Source organism: Hetaerina americana, unplaced genomic scaffold (genome assembly GCF_022747635.1).
Source record: "Hetaerina americana unplaced genomic scaffold, ioHetAmer1.1.p SCAF_10, whole genome shotgun sequence".
Taxonomy (NCBI): Eukaryota; Metazoa; Arthropoda; class Insecta; order Odonata; family Calopterygidae; genus Hetaerina; species Hetaerina americana.
Window position 1 is genome coordinate 21,339,493 of NW_027286070.1, and position 24,025 is coordinate 21,363,517.

The window sequence follows — 24,025 nt, forward strand, 5'->3', positions numbered from 1 at the left end:
ACCCGCCCACCGACCGACGCCACCCCTATTGTGACCCGGCGAGGTAGTGGCCCGGGTCCCACCGGGCCTCCCCCCCCCGCCCGTCCCCTACTTTCCCCTTTTCTCCGTATTCTCCTCCTCTCTTCTCACTCATTGTCCCGCCATTGTCCGGCAATTGCACACACGCCGCTGGGAGCAGACAAAAAAAATGCAATCCGCTCTTCCGAATCCCTTTATTCGAGAAATGAGAAGCCTCCATGAAGCGAGACAAGAGAGTTGGAGTCCTTGAGACGCCTTCTTATTTTCGTTTCGCTTTTACTGCAATTTTTTTCCCTCCCATTACGTGCTACAGCCTAAGATTAAAAAAAAGAGAATATGCCAAGCGTGTTTTCAAAAACGAATTTCTGCTGTGTCCAAGGAGAACCGTGGCTTTTATGACGCGAGACACATTAGGTCCTTATTTTGATTTTCAGTCGTCCTAATGGCGTCCGTTTCCTTCGATTAATTTCATGTTTATGAGTTTAACTTCAATTTTCACTGATCTAGCCAAACGCTCTCTTAGCCTTTCCTTTTAACTTTTCATTTCTATTGATTCATTTGGTATCTTGCCGCCTTTTCCATTTCAACTAAACTCGGATGTTTCTCAACTTAATATTTAATCATCCGAAAAAGCACTCCTTCATAAGGTTAATTTTCGGAAGTAGTTTTGTTTTCTCTAATTTCGTTTTGGTTCGCTCAACTTTTCACGATAACTATATTTTTTCACGAATCTTCCTTTCCGTCGGCATTATCCTCCATTTCATCCATTCCTCCCATGTCGGCTAAAATTACATACTCGTTTTGTCTTCAAGAAAGCGTCGGTTTGGTTGGTGGGAAAGAAAAGCTATGTGCATACATTAGTCTCCATTGTTTATTCGACCTTGGATAAGAACTGAGTTCTGCAAACACCAGCGAAAATAACATTTTTTTTAAACAGTAACTAGATTAAAATGATCATCTGACCTTAACTGGTTCCCACAGTCGCTTTCTTATCATTATTATTTATTCCAAGAAGGGACTTTTGACGAAGCAAATACTAAGTTTCCAGGCTAGGTAATTACCCCTGCTACCAAGAGGGACAATGACGACCGAGAATGAGGAGACTGGAATAACGAGCCACTTTCCCTACTACGACGCCACAGAGGCAGATGCGTGTTTTCCCTCCTGATCAATGCCATGCCCTCTTCCCTGTTACGTTCCCTCAGGGGAATTAGTCTCAAATTTTCTTATCAATATGTTGCGTATGCTTTGATATCGAGGACGGGTCGCTCAAAGATGTGTAGCAACGGTTGCTGTGGGCATTAAATAGCTTGGGGGCCTCTCCCTGAGGTGACAAACGACCTTGCGCTCATGCGGTTTCATTTAATTTCTCTCCGAATTTCTCCGGTGAAAAGCCACCGAGTTTACACTGCATTATTGCCGGAGACAGTACTCAAACCGGAAACCCCGTTTGGTTATCGGCATGTCACTCACACAACCATAGTTTCATTTATATAAATGTTGAAGAAATGCTGTAAATACAACACGGCTCAGGTTACTTAATGCAAGGTCAGGGCGCATATAAGGGAGGGATTGTGGTGGCCAGCCTCCCTTGGGTAATATTTTTGGATTAAATGACATTCAAAACTAATTTACTTACATGTCCGAAACTACAGTTGAGTACGTTGCCTCCCCAGTATAAAACCTATCTTATTCAGGGTGTGTCTTTAAATTAGTGCGATCAATGTTAAATTTTGCATGTCTTCAACTTTTGGAGAAAATAAATAAAATTTTAATTGTCCATAAATGAAAAGTGTCATAAACCATAATGAGTATTTCTCATATGTTTTTCTAATGAATGCAACATCTGTTGCGGACTAGTTGCATACTACTTTTGATGATACACTAGCCTTATAAAATTCTAATAAAATCAAAAGTCATGGCAAAGTTTTCATTGCATAATATGAGTAATTAACAACCGGCCTCGAATTTTAACCAAAACAGAATTAAATTCAAACGGATGTAGTATTTCCAGTAATCAGAATTTCCACCTAAAAAATAAGTCTTCATGCAAATGCTTCGTTGACAGAGCTGAAAATATTTATTACTTGGTGCTTGATAATATGCGTATATTTCAGGATTCATATTGACTTGCCACGTTCAAAATTTGTGATAAACCGATAAGTCGACAATATATATATATATATATATATATATATATATATATATATATATGATTTTTATGACTAACCTTTATGGTTTTTAAATAATAATTTCAAAGAAACACATGCATATGGACCATGCATAATTTAAGCATCTTAAAAAACATTTTTATAGTGCTTAAATTTCCAGTTATTTCTATCTTACCGTGACAGTACTCACTTTACAATTGGAATCTTTTGCGAGGACGCATATTTCCTTTCGGCCTCGTACATAAATGAAATGAATTCCGGAGAAGAATAAAATACTTATTCATACCCTTTCTAAGACGGAAATCACATTCCTTCGTATATATCATTAGTTTAAGAGAAAGAAGATGCGCCAAGGGTACGGGAAAGCAGAAAGTTCTCTAAAAATTAATGCATAGGTAATGTGGTGAGGGGCGATTTAATTTTTTTTGCCACCACCTTTACCTATTGCATAAAGGACGAATTACCCATGCCAATTTCTTGAAATCAGAAGGAAAGAACCCTGTTCGACTTGAAAACCTCTCCACGTCGAGACTCAGTCATCGCTCTCAGTTTAATGCGAATTTTTCTCATATCCCTGAAACGTGCCCAAGTTTCCGTTTAAGGGATTTGCGAGGCGTTTTCACGAGCCTCTGATTGCTTGGCACATCTTTCATTGGCTCTTTTCCAAGAGCAACCCGCGGATGGGATTTTTTTTCCTTGGGCATGGGCATATAAAACCACATCGCATCTCGAGGGTGTCAAGAGGAAGCGCTTTCGAGTCGTTCAAGGTAGTAAAATTGAGTGAAAACATTCGATTTAACTGTAACGAGTACTTTAAATGTAATGTTTTTACTTCCATTCATAATATATAAAATTGACACTTGTAATCTACTCCTTGAAAAAAATGTACTTGCCTCCTATCAATTAATTTTTAACGACTTAATGACTTTTTGCCCTTTTCCTTCGATTCTTTATTATTTATAACCGATAATTAGTGAAATATTCTCTTGTACTTAGCCTGCATAATTGAGATGCAGGTATAATAAATTTTTCCCGTAAAATCGTTGCATTCAATAGTCCATTTTATAGTGTTGAATTCAATATATGCTGCTGTAAATGAGTCGTGGTTTATTCGGCAAGATTTTACTACACTGATTACTTCGCAAGAAAATACTAGTTCCAAGAATGGAAGGCAAGCCAAAGAACGTCTATTTTCTCAACTTGGACACTAATCTAAGTTGGAGGGCAACTACATTTCTTCAAGGTGAATGTCAGTAAGCTTTAGATGGTGTTGAGAAGAAAAACTTAAGTTGGAGTAGAGTGAATTATCTACAAGGTTGCGCGCAAACCATTACAAGGGCGTTTTTGGGGGCTTTATCGTTTTTAAGCCTCAGCATCGGAAGTGGAGTCATTACTGGGAAGGAATCCAAATAAACGGCACTGTATTTTCGTGGACTATATCAAATTTTAAGAATGACCCATGAGTGTATTTACTACGATCACGTCTTCTTCGTCTTTGGCTTCATCGTCTGCTCGTAACTTGTATAAACGAGCAACAGAATCTCGTAAAACCCACTTCACTCTTTTTTGTATTCTTATGAGACTTCCTTCATCAAACATAAAAAAGATAGTCCCCAGTCTTGTTTTTGGAAGAGTTTTTCTCTGGTGAAGTACCTCATTATATCAATATAATTCAGCATTTGGCCACGCGATAGAACGGTTATCAATATTGTTATCAGTAATCTACCTTTTGAGGTACGCTTTGGATGGACCCCGACTGCATATCGCTACCTTTCTTATCCTCGTCTAGCAAGACATGCCTTGGCACTCTAAACTATTAAATGTATTAAGCTGTTCTTCAATTACGCATACTTTCTACCTCCCTTCGTCCAACATGCTTTTCCTTTTCCTCCCCCTACCTCGCCTGCCTAACATTTCCCTTCTATTATAGACTTCGGCACTCCATCCCCAGTTAAAATGCTCTGTATTCACCTTACCTGCCTACTTAGGATTTTTCTCAACAACCTTCTCACCTCACCCAACATGCTTAGTACTTCGCTTCTTTTCTTTCTCTCTGTTTTACGATTTCCATCCCTCGCAATCTCAAAAGTCGCCAATCTATAGCTATCACCTTGCTTCAGTGACCGTACATGTACAAAAACAAGCCCCAAATCAAAGTTTTGAGTAGTCTTTCTTAACATCCTTCCTCGGAGATCTGTTATCAATTTCTTCCTTCTTGTGAAAGCTTCTTTGCCGTACACAACTCTTCTTCATACGTTCCTTCTACTTTGAACATGTTGGTCCAAAACACAGCCTCAAGATCGGTTAATTGTTCCACCTGTTAGTTTGTCGTTTGATGTTTGTTTTATTTTTTAATTTTTAACGTATACTTCCTCTTTTTTTAAATTTCATAACATTTTTAATGATTCTCATCACATACCTATCACACTGGTATTCTATCGCTCTCCGCAATGGCATTTAACCTCTTGACTGACTGACATTGCTTGAAAGAACTAAATCTTTGGCAAGCTATTGTTAGAAAACTAAAGCTTGGGAATTTTAAAGCCTAACCGACCAAATGACTCCCCAAGCTACTTTCACTCCTAACTCCAGTTTTTTTCATGACCCTTTCGTCATTTCTGAAACGCATACGTCGTAAACACGCGTGATGTCGTACACCCGTGATTATATTGCTCTTTTTTGTTGCAGTTTAAGCATAGAAATTAAAAGTAATTGAAGATTGCTATTCGATTTGCTAACTTAGAAGTTTGATACCATCACACGCCAGATGTCAGCAAAATCTGCATTTGAAGAACTTTCTAATGGGAATGTTATTAATGTCAAGCCATAAATTTTGTAATGATGATTATGCTACCAAAAATAAGGAAAATATGTAGGAATGATGTGCGGAGTTGCAGTAAATAAATTTGATTTGACAAAATGAACATCATGGGGAAATATTTTAATGAAAAAGTCAAGCAAGGTCAAATAAAGCGTTAATAAAGGCATGTTGAATATTCATCAGCTCTAAATTTATCTGAATATTTTTCTCCACTATTGTCGATAAACCGTGCGTACAGATTTAAAATTTGGATTAAAATACTTATAGATAGTGATGTTACTCTTTAGAATAGGATAAGTGCGAAAGTCTCACCTAATAATTAGATTATCTACGAATCTTCAATGATTTGAATTATATGCATGAGAAATACAGCCAAGACTCTACCACTCGCACTTCTTCACAATCTCATCTTTCACACACTCACCACCCTCAATCAACTGTCGTGTAAATGCAATAATATAATTGTATCGCATATCAAAATTAACCTTTTGACTAAATCTTTACCCTGACGTTTATTTATGGACATATTTTCCATTTGCAGCAACATCATCTCAATATTTAGCCTGCACCCTTGGAGCAATCTTAAATCAAAGCCGTTGGGATACAGCTTGGGCGTGATGATATCTTTTGTGCGACGGCCAGACGCTTTTGTAGAATACGATCACGTTGCATTCGCGTGAGCACATCTGAGTGTGAGCATAAAGCACAAGGGAGAGAGGAAACCTTTTAGAACCAAATCCTCTTGAGCTCCGGCTTTGTTTTCCAAAGGAATAATTCATCACTTGTTCAGGATCATTTGGACGGAGACGGTGGCCTTATTCGTTTTCTCCAGGAGAGTACGGGTTGGTCGGAGAAGGATGCAGTGAGAGGCACGTCGGAAGACGCTGTCTCCTTCCAAGAGGGCTAATGCTTTTCCCTCGCGAGGGCCTGTGTTGGCAGTGCGCAGGCACTTCCATAACTAGGTTCTTATAACGCAATTGAGGTTCAATACTTTTTGAGTCTCCTAATAAAAGCATCGCCTCGCTTAGTTCCCCAGTTTCATCAGTTCAACAAGACTCAGATTTTATAATTAGATTAATTATATACATTAGAAGCCATACCTAAACTTTAAACGTAATTATACCCAAACTTTTTATTAAAGCGGAAATTTGTCACGCACACTCGAATTTAACTAACACATTTGAATGTCATGCATGGCATTGAAGTAACACGTTCTCAAAATGAAGCACAACTAAATTTAGCTTGGTCTATTCTACGCATTAATATTGCAAATTCCAAATTTCCCGATCCTTGAAATTCTTAATAGTGGAAAGGGAAAGGTCTAAAGATCACGTTCTTTGAGTATTACGTCGCGTTGGCTCATTTTATTCATTGCTGGAATATTCGCTTTGTGTGTCTGAAATTTTAGCATTCCTTAGCCATTTTTATTATGTTATAACTGTCAAATTTTCTAAGTTTTATCTATCCTGCAATATTATTTCACGAGATGTTGCTAAATTTCCATATTAGTATACCCTCTCTGACATAATATCACGCTCAATGTTGGTTGAGTGTCCATTTTTGCCATTGATTTGAGTTTGACACGCATGCCAATTTTTTATCCCAATGTACAATGCGGGTAATTTTACCTTGAATTTTGTGTGGAGTGAAAATTAAAGCTCTATCAGGGAAAGTTGAGGGAGGGATTACTACGCAACAGAGAATCAGACATCACAAGTTCCGATGCGCAAGTATCGAAGTATGTTTCGTCAGATCACATTTCCTTATGTATAACAAACAGTAATTTGGAGTGGAGGAGGAAAAGCAGTAGGCAGGTGAGGAGGTGTGGGTGGATGGGGTGGTGCAATGAAGTTCCATTTATGAATAATTTGTAATAGAACACTGAAAAATTCAAAAGAACGCTTTTTATTTTTTCTGGTAGAGCGACGCTAGCTCCTTAAGAGGGCAATTTTCCTGTCGCTGTTTACCGTCTGTATAGTACATACTCTCACATTTCTTTCTTGGTTTTTATCTTATGCACTTGAAATTTTCAACTGAAAAGTGTCTCACAAGGTAGAATTTCATAAGTCATCCAGGGTAATGGCAGGAGATGTTAGGACACCAACCTTTGCTATGCGTTGCAGTAAAACATATCGAATGGGAAATGATAAAGTATATGATTCCACGAGATTTGTTGAAATCATTCGTTTTTTTTAATTAATTTAAAATAATTTGGGCATTTCGTTAATCAATGGAAATAAAAACTCCTTAAAAAGTCCAGTTTAATGCAAGGGGGATGTTTTTCCGCTGAGGTGAATGACTAATTGGTATTGAGAAATGAAGAATTATGTTTTTATTTCGTTCAGAGAACTCGACCGTAAGGTGAATGAAGAGTTTTCCCGGGACACGCCAGAAGTTTCTGTTTCAAATATTTTGAAAGTTTTATTTCGCCACTCAGCATCTCCCATTCATTGGCCAATCGGAACTACCCTCAATGGCCGCTTTTTTTTAAAAAGGGACAATTTTTCAAATTCCACGATCTTTTTACACCGAACGTGTCACAAGCCTTCCGTAGGATGGTTATTTTTTGCATCAGCAGAATGCTTTTGAAATGACAAATGCGGCGTCGGATCCGACCAACCGAGTGTTACAAATCCCCGTTCCAATAATGAAGAGGACTCCTGAAAATAGGGTCAAGCATTTACTCCTGCCATATCCGCTACGTTGAATGTGATAGCGTCAATTTCCCCTACTGAACGACGGAAAAAATTAACAGTCTACGGTTGGAAATGGAGAGGTTAACATGAGATAAACCCGTCTAGTGTTTCATTTTCCATTCGTGGACTGTCTTTTGTCTAGCCGAATGAGCACCTATCTGTTGGCATGATCGGTAACGAAAATTAAAGTAACCATGGGAATTTTTGGAAGGGAGATAAGCAATTCGCGAGTTTCGGAAAAGTTGGCAAAAGTTTATGTGGTGATAGCAATCCGTGGCAACATTTTCGCGACTGGGTTTTTATATAAAAACAATTATTTTGGTCGCGGTGGAGTATCACTATGACGACACAGCTATTTTTAATTTGATCTATAAGCCCAAGAATTTAACGGTCGTGTTCAACCTTAAAATAACTGGAAATTCTCTTCGTTTTTCGATAATTAATTCAATTCGTCCATTATTTCTCTTCGGCAGATTCAACGCTTACGACGGCGCAGAAAATATTACTGAACTCTGAAACTACGGGGTATTAATATAATGTACTTACGTTAATGCTTTAGCTTTATTGTTTTTATTAATTGAATTCCTATCGTTCGCTAGCCAGAATCCTTCCCGTGCTACATTTCCTTCTCCATTAAAATTCATCTTGCCGATCACGATCCGATCCTTAATTGAGGACACAACGGCGCACGCTATAAATTGCATAGAACAGTAGACTATAGTTTTATAATGCGCATAAAAGAATCAAAATTACATAGCATAGTTTTAATCCTATAATCCAATTATTTCTCCCAAATTAATTTCCTTAACTGAATACCCAGGGAAGTTATTTCGCACAATGGTAATTATACGACCTTGGATCCAAGCCCGTTCCGAGGTTCATGCTAAATATTTTTTTGGGCCCCGTAATTCCCACACTATCGAGACCCAGTGCCAAAAACTTCATCCTCATCGACTTTAATGGCTTGGGAATTAATCCATTATCTGATTTCCTTCCACTTGAGTTTTCATTTTTATGGAATTCTACTTGTACGCGGATCAGGATCTTAAAGTTTTGCTTCTTCGCTTGCATTTATCCGTAAGATTTTCAGAGGAGTGCGTCGCTGTTTGTATTTCTGCCGAAATTTCTGGCCGCATGGCGTCGAGAGTCCCTGAGGCTAGAAAAGTTTTAGCCTACTGGACGTATTTTTTTATTCTGAATGGCAGTTGTTCTTGGCCTTGGGTGTCTCGGCGCGCGCACGCACAGCACAGCGACGTTCACCACACACGTTCACGGGTCTTGATCCATTAATTGCGCCTCCCAATCCCGCTTCATTCCTCCACTTGCTCTACCCTGAACTCCCAACGATCTAATTCCTCCCCCACTCGGATCCCTGCGGCTGAAATGCGGGGAGGGAAAACACTGAACTGCCCATGCCTCCTTCTCCTTTTTTTAAAATGAGAATCGTATCCACGCGCGCCATTTACCACAACTACCATTCATCTCATCTTTTTCTCTTCGTTCCCATCTTTCTCTTTGGGTAAGGGGCACGTTTTAATCGGGTGTCCTCCAATGTTTACCATCTCACCACAAGAAAACGGAGAAACTAATAAAGAGGGGAGATAAAAACGAAGGGAGGGGGGGGACACTAAACTTTCGGTCGCTCGGGGAATGTTCACTAAATCCTCGAGTGCTCGAGATTCCATCACGTAGATGTACGCGTTCCGCCCGTTCATCTCAAACCCCTCTCCACACTCCCCTTTTACCTGGGAGCCCTCGTCCGTGGCAAAAAATTTCGCTGGATAAATATTTGCCAAAAGTTTTACGCTCACCACGGCCGCGTTCACGTCTCAGCGGGTCAACAAACTTCATCCCAGCCTTAAAGGTAGGCAACTGCGAAATGAAAATGTGCCCGCGCATAGTTTCCCGGGTGAATAAACATTCAAGTTCACGTGCAAATAGCTATTTTTGCGGCTGGAATATTTTATGCTTCTTTGAAAACTTAACTTGGGGTATTCCAAATTCGCTTCAGGACAGGATACATATACCACAGGCGCTTTTGTAAGCAAAAGCACAATCCCACGTGGAGTGGATGAGATGGCGATAATATTCTGGCGGGAACTGGATAATGTCGTCAGGCAATTTCATGTGGACCCCATATAATGTGAAAGAATTTCAAAATGATTTTCCTCCGCACCCGTGAGCGATTTTCTCCTTTTTGTATTTTTAAAAAATTCCTCTTTTCAAAAGCGGAACGATGATGGTATTTGAGTCGTCCCCGAGGGGAAGTTCTTAGCCAATGTAGTACCGCAGAAATGGAAACGAAGGAACGTTCCCACCAGCACACATATGTACTACGAGTACATGGTCACCGGTATAGATAAGCGTTTGACCTCGATTTTCCACACCGGTGCGCCCGTGGAGAAGAGGACTTTATGGTCAGTTGACAGGTGCAATGCCATGTGCATCGGTGGTCCGCGTATTGATCATGACTTATGGCTACCAATGAATTACTGTCCTTGCCCGAAATCACTAACTACTTCGGAGCGAGACTGGAGAGCGACAAGTGGGAAGAGGCGTTGTCACAAATACCGCGCGAGCAATACATATTCCGCGGTTTCGTCCCTCTCCTCATCCCATAACTCATCCGACAGGCGGCTGCGCTCACCTCTTCCTCCTGAGCCATCAGCTTCCCTCCCTCAAGTCTCGGTATCTCGGAACACTCGGAAAGATGTTCGGGGACTCAGGGGAGAGATGAGGATTACGTCGCTCAATCCCTCACCCTGATATGAAAAATTTGCCGAGACTCAAACCAGAAAACATATTATTTCCGTTTGGGTTAGGAACTTGCTCTGCTAAAACAAAAGAATAGATAAGATAGCGCGGAATTCATGACTACATCCCAATCTCGGTTATGTGGCTGAACCTATACTTATAAAAACCGCTGAATAAGTCCTCCGAAAGGGGAAACCAGAGTTTAAATTCCGAATGGGAGAGTCGTGAGTCCTTCGTGGGGTATTGCTCCTTTGACCCAAAACTTTGGAGAATATTTTCTTTCGGGCGCAGGTAAAATTTGGGTCGCGAGGTGAAAGGAAGTTGAAATACGAGTCAAACCTAATCAACGCTAAGAGCAATATTCTCGTGCGTCCCAGATTATAGCAATTAGAATATTCCAAGTCGCTCAACATCACTTTCAGTGTAAAAAATAGCCTGGCAAGTTCGCTCTAAAATAAATGATGAGGTTAGTTGTGTATCGATACATGCCTTACATTACAATTCATGCCTTACATGTAACACTAAACTAATACGTGAACTTGGAGCACCATAACATTCTTTTCGTTTGATCCCCATTGCTACCGCCAGTTCATTTTCCTTCGGTAATGCAATCCAGCAATTATAGATGTTGCGACTCATGTTCAACGAATTGTGGTAGCGCTAGAAATCGCGTTATCTAGGGGTTTAGTGACTGAATTACAGTATAGAATTTCAGTCACAGCGTGACGCTGATGATTCGTTCTATTTACCGAATGTGTTTCCAAGTTGAAAGAGTACGCTCAACCACCCGATCAGAAACTCAGGTCAACGAGAATTAACTAAGTCGTCAGTTGGCCTCGTGACGCGGCGGGAGAAAGGTACGACACCGGCATTAAAAAGCTGGTTGCAAGGATGAAAAAAGTGATTGATCGTCAAGGCGACTACAGTATATAGAAAAATAGCTAAATGCTCAGGCTATCCTACGATGTATACAAAATTAAGAATAAATTTCATTTTTCATGGAAAAAAATAGGAGACCTTACTTTTCGAATCGCCCTCGTATATAGAACTATTTTACAGTTAAATACTAAATATAAGTTTTTATTCCATTACTTTAGAAATCTTAAAGGCATCGGTAACCTTGCCATATGATAATATGATGATCAAATGAACTTTTATTTATTTACTCGACTAATTCCTAAATTTATATCAAATTCATTAATTGTATTTGAGCTTAAGGAATATTTGATGATGCTATTTATTTACGCATTATATTTTTCTGTCGGCATTAACGTAGTTCAAACCTAATGAATGCAGAAAACTAGCTCTATAAAGTCTGTTTCATACTAGTAAAAATGGTGCAAAATCAGAAGTAGCAAAGGAAAAAGACACAGCTGCTGCTCTTTCATTTTTAGCCAAGACTTACTCATAGGATTCCAGGACTACAGTTTTCTCTTTCCATCAACCCCTTCAATACTTGTTTTAAGAAGGATAACCGATTTCCTTATTTACCCTATTAGGATTCTAAGTTGTAACAGGTAAGCTATACCTGTGCATACACTAATTTAGGGGAAATATTTATTATTCAACTGTTATCTGTATTTACGTCATTATGTTAAGCAATCTTTTTCTCAGCATTTATTCTAAAACGATTTTATGGTCAACTACCAGTTTGGAGAAATATTTTTAATTACGCATAAAACATTTCATTCCATCAAAGTCCTGTTCCTATTATCGGTTTTCCATTGTGTACTTGTATGGCTGAATTTTTATTTATGAATTGATTAAGAATCATAATTAAAATATCCCTTACACTTCAAAATGTTATTTCGGACAATTTCTTTGGCTCTAGAGCCTTCTCTCATTCAAAATGAATTAAGTTCTTTAAGACGGCCAATGTAAGCTTGAGATGCATAGTCACGTTCTTTCCAGCGAACTGATTAGGCACAGACGTCGTTGACCATGTTTTATGCAAGTGCACCTGGTCGCTGGTTAACGTATCATTAATAATGCAAAGAAAAAAATGAAGGCCAACAAACAGTCGCTTAATTCGTAAGAATTAATTTCCATGTATACAGATTCGTTGATATCATCGTCAGGTATTCATTTACATCTGACAGACACCATTTGATTTCAGTAATGCCTATTCGAGAATTCTTTTCGAGACGGGAAACTATTGTGACAAACGTGTACTTCATTTCTGTTGCTCACGGAATATTTAGTTCTTATGTGCTCAATTTATTGCATAACTTACCCTAACTCCTATTCTATTTCTCGTAAGCTGAGCTTTCGTCACGTTAATACCATAGCTTCTTTCTGACTTTCACAAAAAGTGTGATCAAAAATTTTACCTTGATAATTAAGAATCAGAATATTTGATTATATATTTTGAATTTTTATACCCCTGTCGAAACAAAATGCCAGAAGTGTACTGAGTTACATTTGATATGTTTTTATCCCTTGGTTAAAATTAATTCCTAAAAAAATTGTGCCAGCCCTGGATAGAGCACATTTAAAATGCTGTTTTACTCAAGTATGAGGAGAAGATCTCTTTTCTCATAAGGTAAAGAAAGGATGTATAAGTTAGTGGAGAGAAGTAAGTAAAGCTTACTATTGAGTATTCTGACGTCTGTACTATGGTGATTCGCTGCAAATAGAGAAAATTTTGCATTATAGCTCGAGCATTACATTTGAAATTCTGTTTATTACGGATGATAAGAAAATTCTTTTCTCCAGAGGTATGTCGGAAAGTAATATAAAGGGCGATTTTATGAGGGCTTATCATCATCGCAAATCTTCGAGGAGATGATTCAAGTGCTCTCTAAAAAGAAATAAAGCCTAAATAGAATTTTTTAAAAATATTCTTTAGTGCTCGTGTAGCTGTTATTATTGCGCACTTTATAATTTCATTCATCAATTCTGTACTTCTATTAATGTTTGCTCGATGGAGCCAATGACGAGGGATGGTTCACAATGGGTAGTACAGTGATGTCCAAATAAATATACGACTGATGAACTTGGCGGTGACTAATAGTTAAAAATATGAAATCTTCTCATTCATCTCCCGTTCCTCATAATTTTGGATAAAATTACTTCTGGATCACAATAGTCATACTAAAAGTTTTCTTAAGATCTCTTGTTAGACTAAGGACTGTTAGATATGAGGACTAATCTACATACCTTAATGACCCAGCAATCATGTTTCTGATTTCTTGATTTTTTAAAAGGAATAATAGTTTGATTGATTCTTAATGTTGATTTTATTTAAAAGTGTAATCCTATTACGAATTATTGTGCATATTGATAGCATGCAATGAAACCTTTAGGAACTACTTATGTCGATATGTTTTGGACTCAATATGTCACAATATTAGCAATCGTGGCTAAAGAGGTTGCATCGAGATACCATTAATTTTGATAAAATTTCTTCCATTTATGTACTTCATTAAATCAAGACCACGTAGTTTAATTAAATGTCTTCCTGCGTCGATTTCAGTAGTAATTTAAATCGGATATATAAGTTGTTATGCATGCTCTCATGGCAATGGAGGGCTACCACAAGAAGAATTATTGATTGGTGGTGCATAAATACTTGTCGTTCTCACGAAAAACGAAGTCGAATAGTTTTGAAAATTGGTGCCTCAGAATTAGTTTTAAATAAGTTTTAAATAATTTTTCAAAAATTATTAAGTGCCTCGGAGTGCTTAAAACTGTCTATATACCTCATATATGCTTACCTACTACGCATGGATAGACGTGCACTGCCTTTCATCACTCGCCATCAATTCATAAACTAAGTTGTTACGCGTCGTAACGATCTAACATCTTAAAAGAGAGATTTTCTCTAATGTTAGAAATAATATTAATGATAGCCGTCGGCGGGATAAAACTGACATTTGTTCAAAACAGAACATGCAACTCATATGATTCACTGTTTTCAGAAGCAAAGAGTAAAAATCTAAACGTATCACCTCTGTGTTAGCCGTACATCATAGCGATAGATACCCAAATAAATAGACGATCAGTGAAAGTAAACACTTGAGTCCAAGACTGAATTTTTTGGGACAGATTTGGTGAGGGATGAGGGAGTGGAGTGGACGCGTTGCCACTAACAGCACAGATCCCGTAATGCAGCTACAGTAGCGGGTCGATTTGAGAATAGAAACAAACGACCAGTTAACAGTGATATACCTAAAAGAAGTCGGAAACCTCTTTTTTACCAAAAAAAGCATCAAAAGTTGCAACCGCCAAGGCAAATAACCGCGCAGTTCATATCTTTTTCTGGGAGAAATGAACGAACTTTTAAATTAACGTCGAGAGCCTTATTTTTTTTTGACTGTGAATCTCTGAGATCGCTCAAAAACTCTTCCTGAGTAGTCGGCCATGGCCACATGTCCTAGCAGTGACGGTTCGGGATGTGTAAGTACGGAAGAAAGATAAATTAGCACGTGCTCAGCCAAGTTTGGCAAGAGAACTACTTTCCATGTTCCGCCCTTCCTCTCTTTCTCCATCTCTCTGAGGAGCCTTTCCCCATTTTATACCAAAAACGGTGGAGGGGGTTGAATAAGAGAGATAGGAAGACAGGAGAGACACGATAGAGACCGAAACACCCCAAAAATTGCGGGAAAGTAGAGAGATAGGAGACGACTTTCCTCTTCCTACCGTTCCCCTGCCCCCTACACCACCCCCTGCCATTTCCATCTTCCGCAAAAGGCTCATTGAATGGAGAGCCAAGGGGGAGTGAGAGAGAGAGAGAGAAAGAGGAAAGCACTCCGTGGGCCCTTTTGGGATCGGGGGGGAGGGGGGGCGAGGGATCAAAGTTTTTAAAGCGGTGTCGTAATTCCTGCAGTCTGGGAAGGAAAGAGAGACCGCGAACATTCCCTACCTTCCTTGGGGCTCGTTTCTCGTACACCTTCCTCCTTTTTGGCCTCCTCGCGTCAAGCCCTTCAACTTTTATAGCCGTCATTCTCCATATACACGTATTTAAGACGAAAGCCCTCCAAAATACCATTCACGATGAGCTGGAAAGTCACTAAATCCGTGAACGTGACCCCCAAGAGAAGTGTGACCTGTGTAAATTTCAATTCATCATGAATATATAATATCAATCACTAATTATTAATAAGTGGTTATTCGAAATGGCTCAACTCTGATCTATTTCCAGAAAATAATACTCTTTTCAATACGTCCCCGTCTGCACTAATACACAATGTAAAACAACTTGCTCCTCTTCTACCTCGTCCTTCTCATGAGGTGGCGATATTTTCAGAGAGTTAAATTTCAATTTAGGAAGATATACCAGGGATCATTATTTTTGGTATTAAACAAGGCTTTGAATGCAAAGGACGAAATAGGATAAGGTTTTGGGTGGTGATAAATTACATTAGCCGTCGACGCACAGTATAAACATATCTCAAGTACTATACTACAAAATAGGATATCGTCTTGAATAACAATTACACATAAGGTGAAGTTAAGTTATCTTCCTGAATAGAGAGTAGAACGTATTCCCTTTAAGCTTTACTTATTACAACTTCTTCGCTATCCAAGTATACGTATTTCATCTTACAAGTCATTCTTCGCTCTTGGAATAAGTAATCTCTCTGGCTAATGATTCCACCATGGTTACAGGGGTTTTTCCAACATACTCCCACAAGATTTTTTTTAATTTAGTATTTTCATCCGAACTGTAATTAATTTTATACAAATGTTTATATGGCCATATTTCTCACTCATCCGTACCGTTTGCGTCAGTTCAATTTTGTCCTCGTGAAAGACTTATATTTCTCATTTTCTGCTCTCCACGTGAATACATTTTTTCGTTCCATGCTGGACTATTTTGTTGCTTTTTTTGTCCTTTCGCCAAATTTATTAAATAAGAGGGGATTTTTAGTTAAACTTAACAGAGCATATTTTTTTACTTTAATAGATATCGAATTTTTGAAAATGCACTCATTTCACACTCCAATAGTGAATACTTACTCCAGTAGATTTTAAACTTCAGCCTACGAAAAATTCTCAGTAATCCAGACCAGACCAATTCTGTTTTCACTAGGAAGCATGTAATTAACCATACTTTGATTCTTATTTTACTCTGAGCTACTAGCAAACATTTTCATTAAGAGTTAATGCTCCACAAATCTCCCAAGGCAATGGATTCGACACCTACCGGTTGAACCCTTATTTCCATTATGTCACATCCGTACCAAAGCCTTAACCTCGTACTTCTCTCCACAAATCTCGCTCTTCTCTATCGAAGGTCGTCCGTTAGAATCCCACCTCGTATATTTGTGTCATTTTGTAACACTAGAAAGTTTCTTAATTAAGAGCCTATTACAACTTCAGCCTTTGGAATAAATTAACGCAATAATGATTACTGATAGCAATCAAGTTTGTTCATTTCCCTAGACCAATGATATACTATATTCTCTTGACCTTTCAAGTATTAGGTGCTTTCTACGAGCTTTTTTACGAATTTGGCACACACGTATCATAGGAAGAATTGAAAAATTTTAGCGTAAATAATGCCATAGTTGTTCGTTTTTTGATCGTTCGTTCGTTCGTCGATATTCTTAGCTTTTTCTCAGAGCTTCCTCGATATGTTTAGATGGATGTATTTCATTCCATATTTTCAGGTCTGTGATATTTTTGTAACATAGATGAAAATCGCTCGTTCATGAAGAGGGATGTGAAACTCCAATATTCAGCTTATCTTTTGGGTCACCTCCTTGCAAGATCACCGAGGTCGGCAAAACGTTCAACTCTTGGAAAATACGTTAGGGAAAACATTTTGAGTAAGAGTCTACCCTAGATAAAGGTATGTTTTAACGAGCCATATATTAAGAACACTGTCGCCAATACCGGTATTTTTACCATTTCTGTGACTGCCAATACCTTAAGGCCTATTAATCTATTCTATTACATTATCCTTACGAAATCTCTTTGACTATACCTCTTCCTAGTCTCCGTTAAATCCGAAAATCGAGGTCCTCCATCTATCCCCTCATCCCTTGAGCCATCACACACCGATCCTCATCGGTCCTCCTCCTATCCACGCCAACTCCTCTCACCCTTGCCCTTTTCACCGATAAACTCCTCTTCGCACGCACCTCCGTCTCCCCATTTCCCTTCGCTCACCCACCCCGTCTCCTTCCCACACCCGCCCAGCTCCACACCCTTTGAGAGCTCATCTCTTTATGCTTCTCGTTTCGCAAAGCTCGATCTTTTCCAAGCGGCATTTAATTCCGACGCCGGAATGTGATTCACGGCTGGGATAAAGCATCAAGGATCGCTCGATAACCCCGATCCTTCACGCCTGACATAACATCCCAATCAGTCATACGAAAAGGGAAGGGAGGGATCGATGCGAAATCTGGAGTTGCTCGCATTTAGTCGGCGTTACTTTCTTCTCTCTCCTTGCCGAGAATTGAGATGCCCAAGGCGCACCTTCACAGTTCAGCGATCACTTAATTTCATTTACAGAAATAACACCAACTCGAAATGTATTAAAATTAACTTCCCTCTGACGATTGGAAAAAATTGTACGAAACTTTCAGCATGTGTCTATCTAATTATATTTTATGAGTCCTTTCCAAACTCATTCACTTGTAAGTAGTCAGTTAACCTGGTCCTCAATTTTTTACTGATATTATTTCATAAAATATAAATAATAATTCGTATAGCTCTTTAAACCGAACTAAATAGTATTTTAAACGATCACATAAGTAGCATGATGCTCGGGGATGCTTCAATTAGATAGTTGAAACTTGAGGGACTATTCCAAATTAATTAACTACAAGTAGTTAATTCAATTACTGTGGATGTTTTATTTCTCAAAGAGAAGACATTATCCTCCCAGACTGCCACAAACCTGATGAAGAGTATTGCACGTACAGTTTCTTTGCGTACAAGAATTCCTTTAAATCCGGAGATTTGTACGGTGTGGTATGGGGAAATATCAATAGCATACGGCTTTTTTAATGAACAAAAGTCTGAAGATCCAGCGAAAACCATACCGTTTTCTATCATTGCCTTATGTCAGCCCTTAATCTTAAAGTTAAGGAATTTCAGTTAAAATCCAGAGTCAATTTGTTTAAATTGTTCCAATTGAAAAATAAATATACATGAGCGTATTTTTGAGGGACTAATATCTACCATTTTTCTTCTAGGTTCCACGCCAAATGACAAGGATCCAGGCATAATTGCATGCGGCCCCAAGCCCATCGCTGCTAGATTTTCGATACGTCACTTCATATCGCGGAATTAAAAAAAGGTAAGAAAGGAAATGAATTCAGGAAATAATTAACGTCAAAACTAATAGAGAAACCAGCACATATTTCCTGGCCTAGTTGAGTCTGCGAGCCACTAGTTTTGTCTTGGATTTGTATGACTTAATGAACCCACTGAAAGAAATCGATGAATTTCCGTTGATCATTGAAACGGGTAAACAATTTGCGGATTGGTTTGTGGGCGCTCTCCAATATAAATCCCGTTCCTTTTCAATCTCTTTAGTCTCTCATATCTCCTCGTACTGTAATTTTGAAGTACCACCTTCTTATAGTTCATCCATGGCCTTCCTTAGTAATTCTTCCCCTCTATTTCTTTGAATGCTAGAAAAGCTTATTTTTATTTACGATGCAGAAGCTAGACTATTCTCTCTACAATAATGAGTTTATCGTAGATGCAATACTAGATGACACATTTGACATGCTAAGGAGAAAATGTATTCTTCCCAACTAGATTCGACAAACGTTAGAATCAATATAATTCCAGAGCTTAACGAAATTGCATTTCTATTTTCCCATTACTCTTTTTTATTCGCTCCAAGTATTCCATCTATTAAGAGACAATTTTTTTAGAATTTCTCTGACGACTATTTATTTTTAAGTACCGTGAGAACTAACTCTTTCTTTGCCCCCTCATTATTTCTTTCCACATTTCTCCGTAACTAACGCCTGTCGTCACGCTGTCTACCAAACCTACTCTTTTCTTTCCTCTATCACGCTTACTCAACGTTCTCTCCTGTACCACGATGATTACAGTTTCTTAAAATTAAATACATTATACCTCCAATCCCATATATTCCGACAAAAACATGCACATCCATAATAATTCTAAATCTACTTTCGACGGACATCGTACACATTCACGGAGAAGGTTAATTGAATTTGGTTTAAATCGCTCTGGAAACGGATTCTAGGGCAGTATTTTGGCATATTACTTCCGTTACCCGAATTATTGATTTTACAAAAAAGTTAAATGAATTGAAATCATTGTAAAAATTGTTTTGGAAAAAAATTATAACTATCCTCCGAATACACGTTTCCTGAAATTCTCTACCGCAATATGAGATACTAAGGGGGAAATACAGAAGGGCGGATATAAATATAAATATTTGCTCGGATACGCCTCCACTCGGAGATTTTTTTCATTTTCCGCAGACTTCGCATGGTCCCCTATTCCCTCCACGACAGTTTATTCCTGTTTCTTTTATTCCCGTTGTCATGGAAACCTTCAATTCCGAAGGCTGCTATTGAAACGGAACCGAATGATGATGATTTTTCCCTTCCCTTTTTGTAGCCTCATCCTCGGTTCAAACCCAACCCCTTCCTCGCACCCTCCCTCCCTTTCCTATCCCCAAACCCCTCACCCCTTACCTAAGCAATACAATTTTCTCTTGCCCCCCTTCCCCTCACTCGCCCTTCGCCCTCTACACACACGCTAAAATACTCCCGCTGCCTCCTACATCTACAGCCCTTCCCCGAAGGTTCAATGCCACAACAATCGGAAGAGAAAGAAAGAAGGAGAGCTGGTGGCGAACTGGTGGGGGCAATAAAAAAAATACGCCCCTTCGATACCTTAACGATGGTCATATTCTTCCGCTGAAGCAGGGAAGTTGTCAAAAGGGAACAGCGCACAAAATTATGGATCCTTACCGCGCTCTCTATCCCCGTCTCCATCCCAAACCTACGCAGAATCGTTCCAAACTTTCGTCGGAGCGTACCTCCCCCTCTCTTCAGTTCTCCTAGTTCCCTCACCCTGAATCAACCCCTTTCTTTCTCTCCCTCCCGTTGTTTTTGCTCTTTTTTCTTGGAGGGCGTCTCAAGGGAACTTCTACTCGATAAGGCAACGGATTTGTGGCCTTCTTAAAAAATTTTCGGTGTCTGGCATGAGAAATTTTATTGAGTAGGGTCGAAGCGCTTAAGGATTCACGGCACGTTCCGGAAGAAATACCGCTCCTTATTGTAAGTTAGCGGGCATTAATCGATAAAAGGGGAGCTGATTACCAAACTTCTGATCGTGGATCGAGGTGACACTCGGGAAGTTAAAAATATATATAATGAAATTTCCTCGGCTAAGTATTCACTTAACTGTCACGCCTTCACACGCCCAAAATACGGCACACACTTGCTGTTGTGATTTTAAAAAAAGTTATACTTCTTCAGAGAAATTATTATTACTTAATATTTGTTCTCCATATCCCTCCGACTACGTCGACTGGTTATTACGCTTAGTTCTTTATCGATTGGAGGTGCAACTGTCAATGAAATCAATTGACAATTTTAAATGGCATTACTTGGTCAAGATATGAAAAATAAAGAAGATCTCGAAGTTCCAAAACTAATTAGCAATGGAACTTTATCAGTTTCAATCTTCATATTATGTGCCTTTATCAGTTTCAATCTTCTTCCTTCTAGAACAGTTACAAACTAACTTTTCTCGATGCCTAAATAGTTCGTTTAGAACAATATTTTCAGATGCACGAAATTTTCGTTGAAATGGATTCATAAATGATTAAAGTTAAAACGCAGGAGTTTAGCATGCTTCAGCTAAACCTTGTGAATATGTTTTCACAGACTTCATTATAATCCCTAAATCTTAAATTTCTGTGAGTTCGTTTTTTAAGTCGCTTAGTCGCATGATCTGCAAAAGCAAATGGTCGACCGCCTCATATCAACATTCGATATTCGGCGCAGTATTGCCTCATGACTTTTATACTATTATGTTAACATATTAATTAGTTGATATACATGCAAAATTTTATTCGTGCTTTTTAGCGTTTGAAATTTCTGGTTTTAATCCACAATTTTCAAAGCCAACCGATATGAATCTCATGCAGCATTAAGTCTTCGCCTCCAATAGGGCAGTTCATTTATACGGAGAGCAATAGATTCCTGTGCCCCTCATGGTTCCTCGCTCACCCCAGGATGCCGCTTACCACCACTACCAGGGTCGACTACCATCACTTCTTATTGTGGGTCGCTGGTGCCTAGGGAAATAGATTTGTTCACTCTTTGGGCACGCGAAGGTATTCAGCAGCAATGCGGTTTTCAGCATCCGGACATCACAGACCAGTTCAGCGCCATTGGCCACCCACGATTGTTTGGCCCTGGGCAAAGTTATTTTAGAAAGCGAGTTCAGACAACATTCTTGGAAATAAATTCAGTGCGATTGCGGCTGTACAATTTAATATGTCACCTTATTCCGTACATTAATGTGACACCCATTCATGTGTATTTCGTAAACATAAATTATGTGAATTTACATCTTTTAAGCACTCTGAGGATTTTACTCATTTTTAAAACGTTCCGTAAAACTTATTTTGGTCTCGTTCTGCGGGGCCAATTTTTAAACTACACGATTTCGACTTTTCTCTCACGAATTAGTTTATATCAAAACAATTACGACGGTAATTGCGGTTACTTTAGTGCTATAAGCACTCATATAACTGCGCACCTTCCGGTGTGCTGCAACTACCGGTGGCAGCCAGCAACCATAAGACCACGCATAAAATCTTTGATTTTCGATGTCAATTTCTACGAAAACTAGAATAGGAAGACCATTTGCTTGTCATTATCGCTTGATTGAGTGCACTTAAGGATGCAAATAGATGGAATTTCATCAAAATGACTTGTACCTGATATTTCGGCGCAACCTCCTTTCCTCGATGAAGTTCGCGCAGTGGTAACCCAAATGCAAAGTGGAAAATACCTCACCTTGAAATAGGGTTGACGAAGAGTCGTAAATACAGTGGATCAGAGCTCTGATAAAAATATGCGCATTTCTGCATGCACTACGAAGACCGCTCCCCCCTTCCTTCCCTCACCGAAGGCTCGTGCATGAATTCGAAACTAACTCCCCTCGGAGATGGGAACGCTCGCGGGGGATGGATTCTGCATGAGAAACATGTAACACTGCACTGCCATGGGGACAAATGGTTTAGCAGAGTCGCTCTGAAATTCAAATACCTGCACATTTCATCAGTATTTACGGGACATTTTACACGATCTTTCAACGAACGGGACTAGGGACTATGAATTTATAAGTTGAAACTCATGGTTATACTTTGAAAATCTCTTTCTAACTTTCGTGTTTTATTTATTAGCGAAAGCATCGATTAAATGTTGAAAATTTCCTCTTTAACTTCCATCATATTCAACAATTAAGAGAGAATGAGCATGCAAATTATTCTTTCGAAAACAACGATGCCATGTGTATCATCACTGAAAGTATAATATTTTAACCATTTTGATCATCAATAAAAACAAAACAGACATCCTTGGGATGATCAGTTAATCAAGATTTATGTGAAAAGTAGGATTCCAAAAATATTTGATGAAATAAAGCAAAAGGTGTGTGCGTGTACATTTAAAATAAATATTTCACCATAATGGTAACATGACTAAGCAGACCAGTCGTAGAAAATGTTAATTACTGGCTTTCATCATGCCCTGATTTCACATCATGCCCGAAATAAATTTTTATACCCGAAAGAATTTCAACATTTCCGATTATCAACCGTTAAATATGAGATATTCTTGTTATGCTTAATGTTTAATTCATTTACAGAATCTGCCATATTACATGCTTATCATGTCAAAATAATCTTCTTCGATTAGTCATAGATAATATTCGATTTTAGCTCAACATCACGGATGACACAATAGCTCACGTGCGCGGAACGCCATTGCCTAGTTGTGATAATGCGAAATATTTTTCCCTCAAGTCTTTTGGGGGTAGATACACCTTTAAAATCCCCAAGGGCACGCAAGTATGTCCAGGAGAGATGGACGGCTGAAGCAAACCGAATGGATGTAAAAAAAAGTGTCAACCGATTCCCATAGGTTGTAAATAATTCCCTAGTATTCCCTTTGACAGTAATGGACGGAGGTTTGGGTCCGAACCTCGCTTTTTTAGTGTAGAAAACAAATTTTCACTCCCTGAATTCCCCCTTCTCCCTCCCTACGTCCCTCCCATCCTCACTTTATCCTTATCTGAGGTCAACGGCGAACGCAACGGAAATGAGGCCAAAAAAACCGCTCCCCCGTATGGCTAGGTACGATGCAAAAAATACGAAGGAAAGAGCCGAAAAAAGCCCTCTTGTTTGATGGATGATTTCCTAGCATCCACTCAAGGGAACGAATGAAAATTGCACGAGGGATGCAGGGGGGAGGAAAGGGCCCATAGGGCGTGAGCGGCTTGTGAGGGAGAGAGACGGGAAAGAAGGAAGAGAGAGTAAGATATGAGGGATGGAATCGAATTTCTCCGTGAATAATTGCTAAAAGCTGTACGGAGGACATTTTGGC

General features: G+C 39.0%; 1 protein-coding gene across 1 annotated transcript in view; it reads left to right on the forward strand.

The window, feature by feature from the left end:
- Positions 1-24,025, forward strand: part of MESR3 (misexpression suppressor of ras 3) — a 301,273-nt gene that overhangs the window by 231,607 nt on the left and 45,641 nt on the right. Inside the window, exon 5 of the mRNA XM_071598439.1 lies at positions 18,608-18,711. The gene's annotated coding sequence lies outside the window, so the exon portion shown is untranslated. The remainder of the gene's footprint in view (positions 1-18,607; positions 18,712-24,025) is intronic.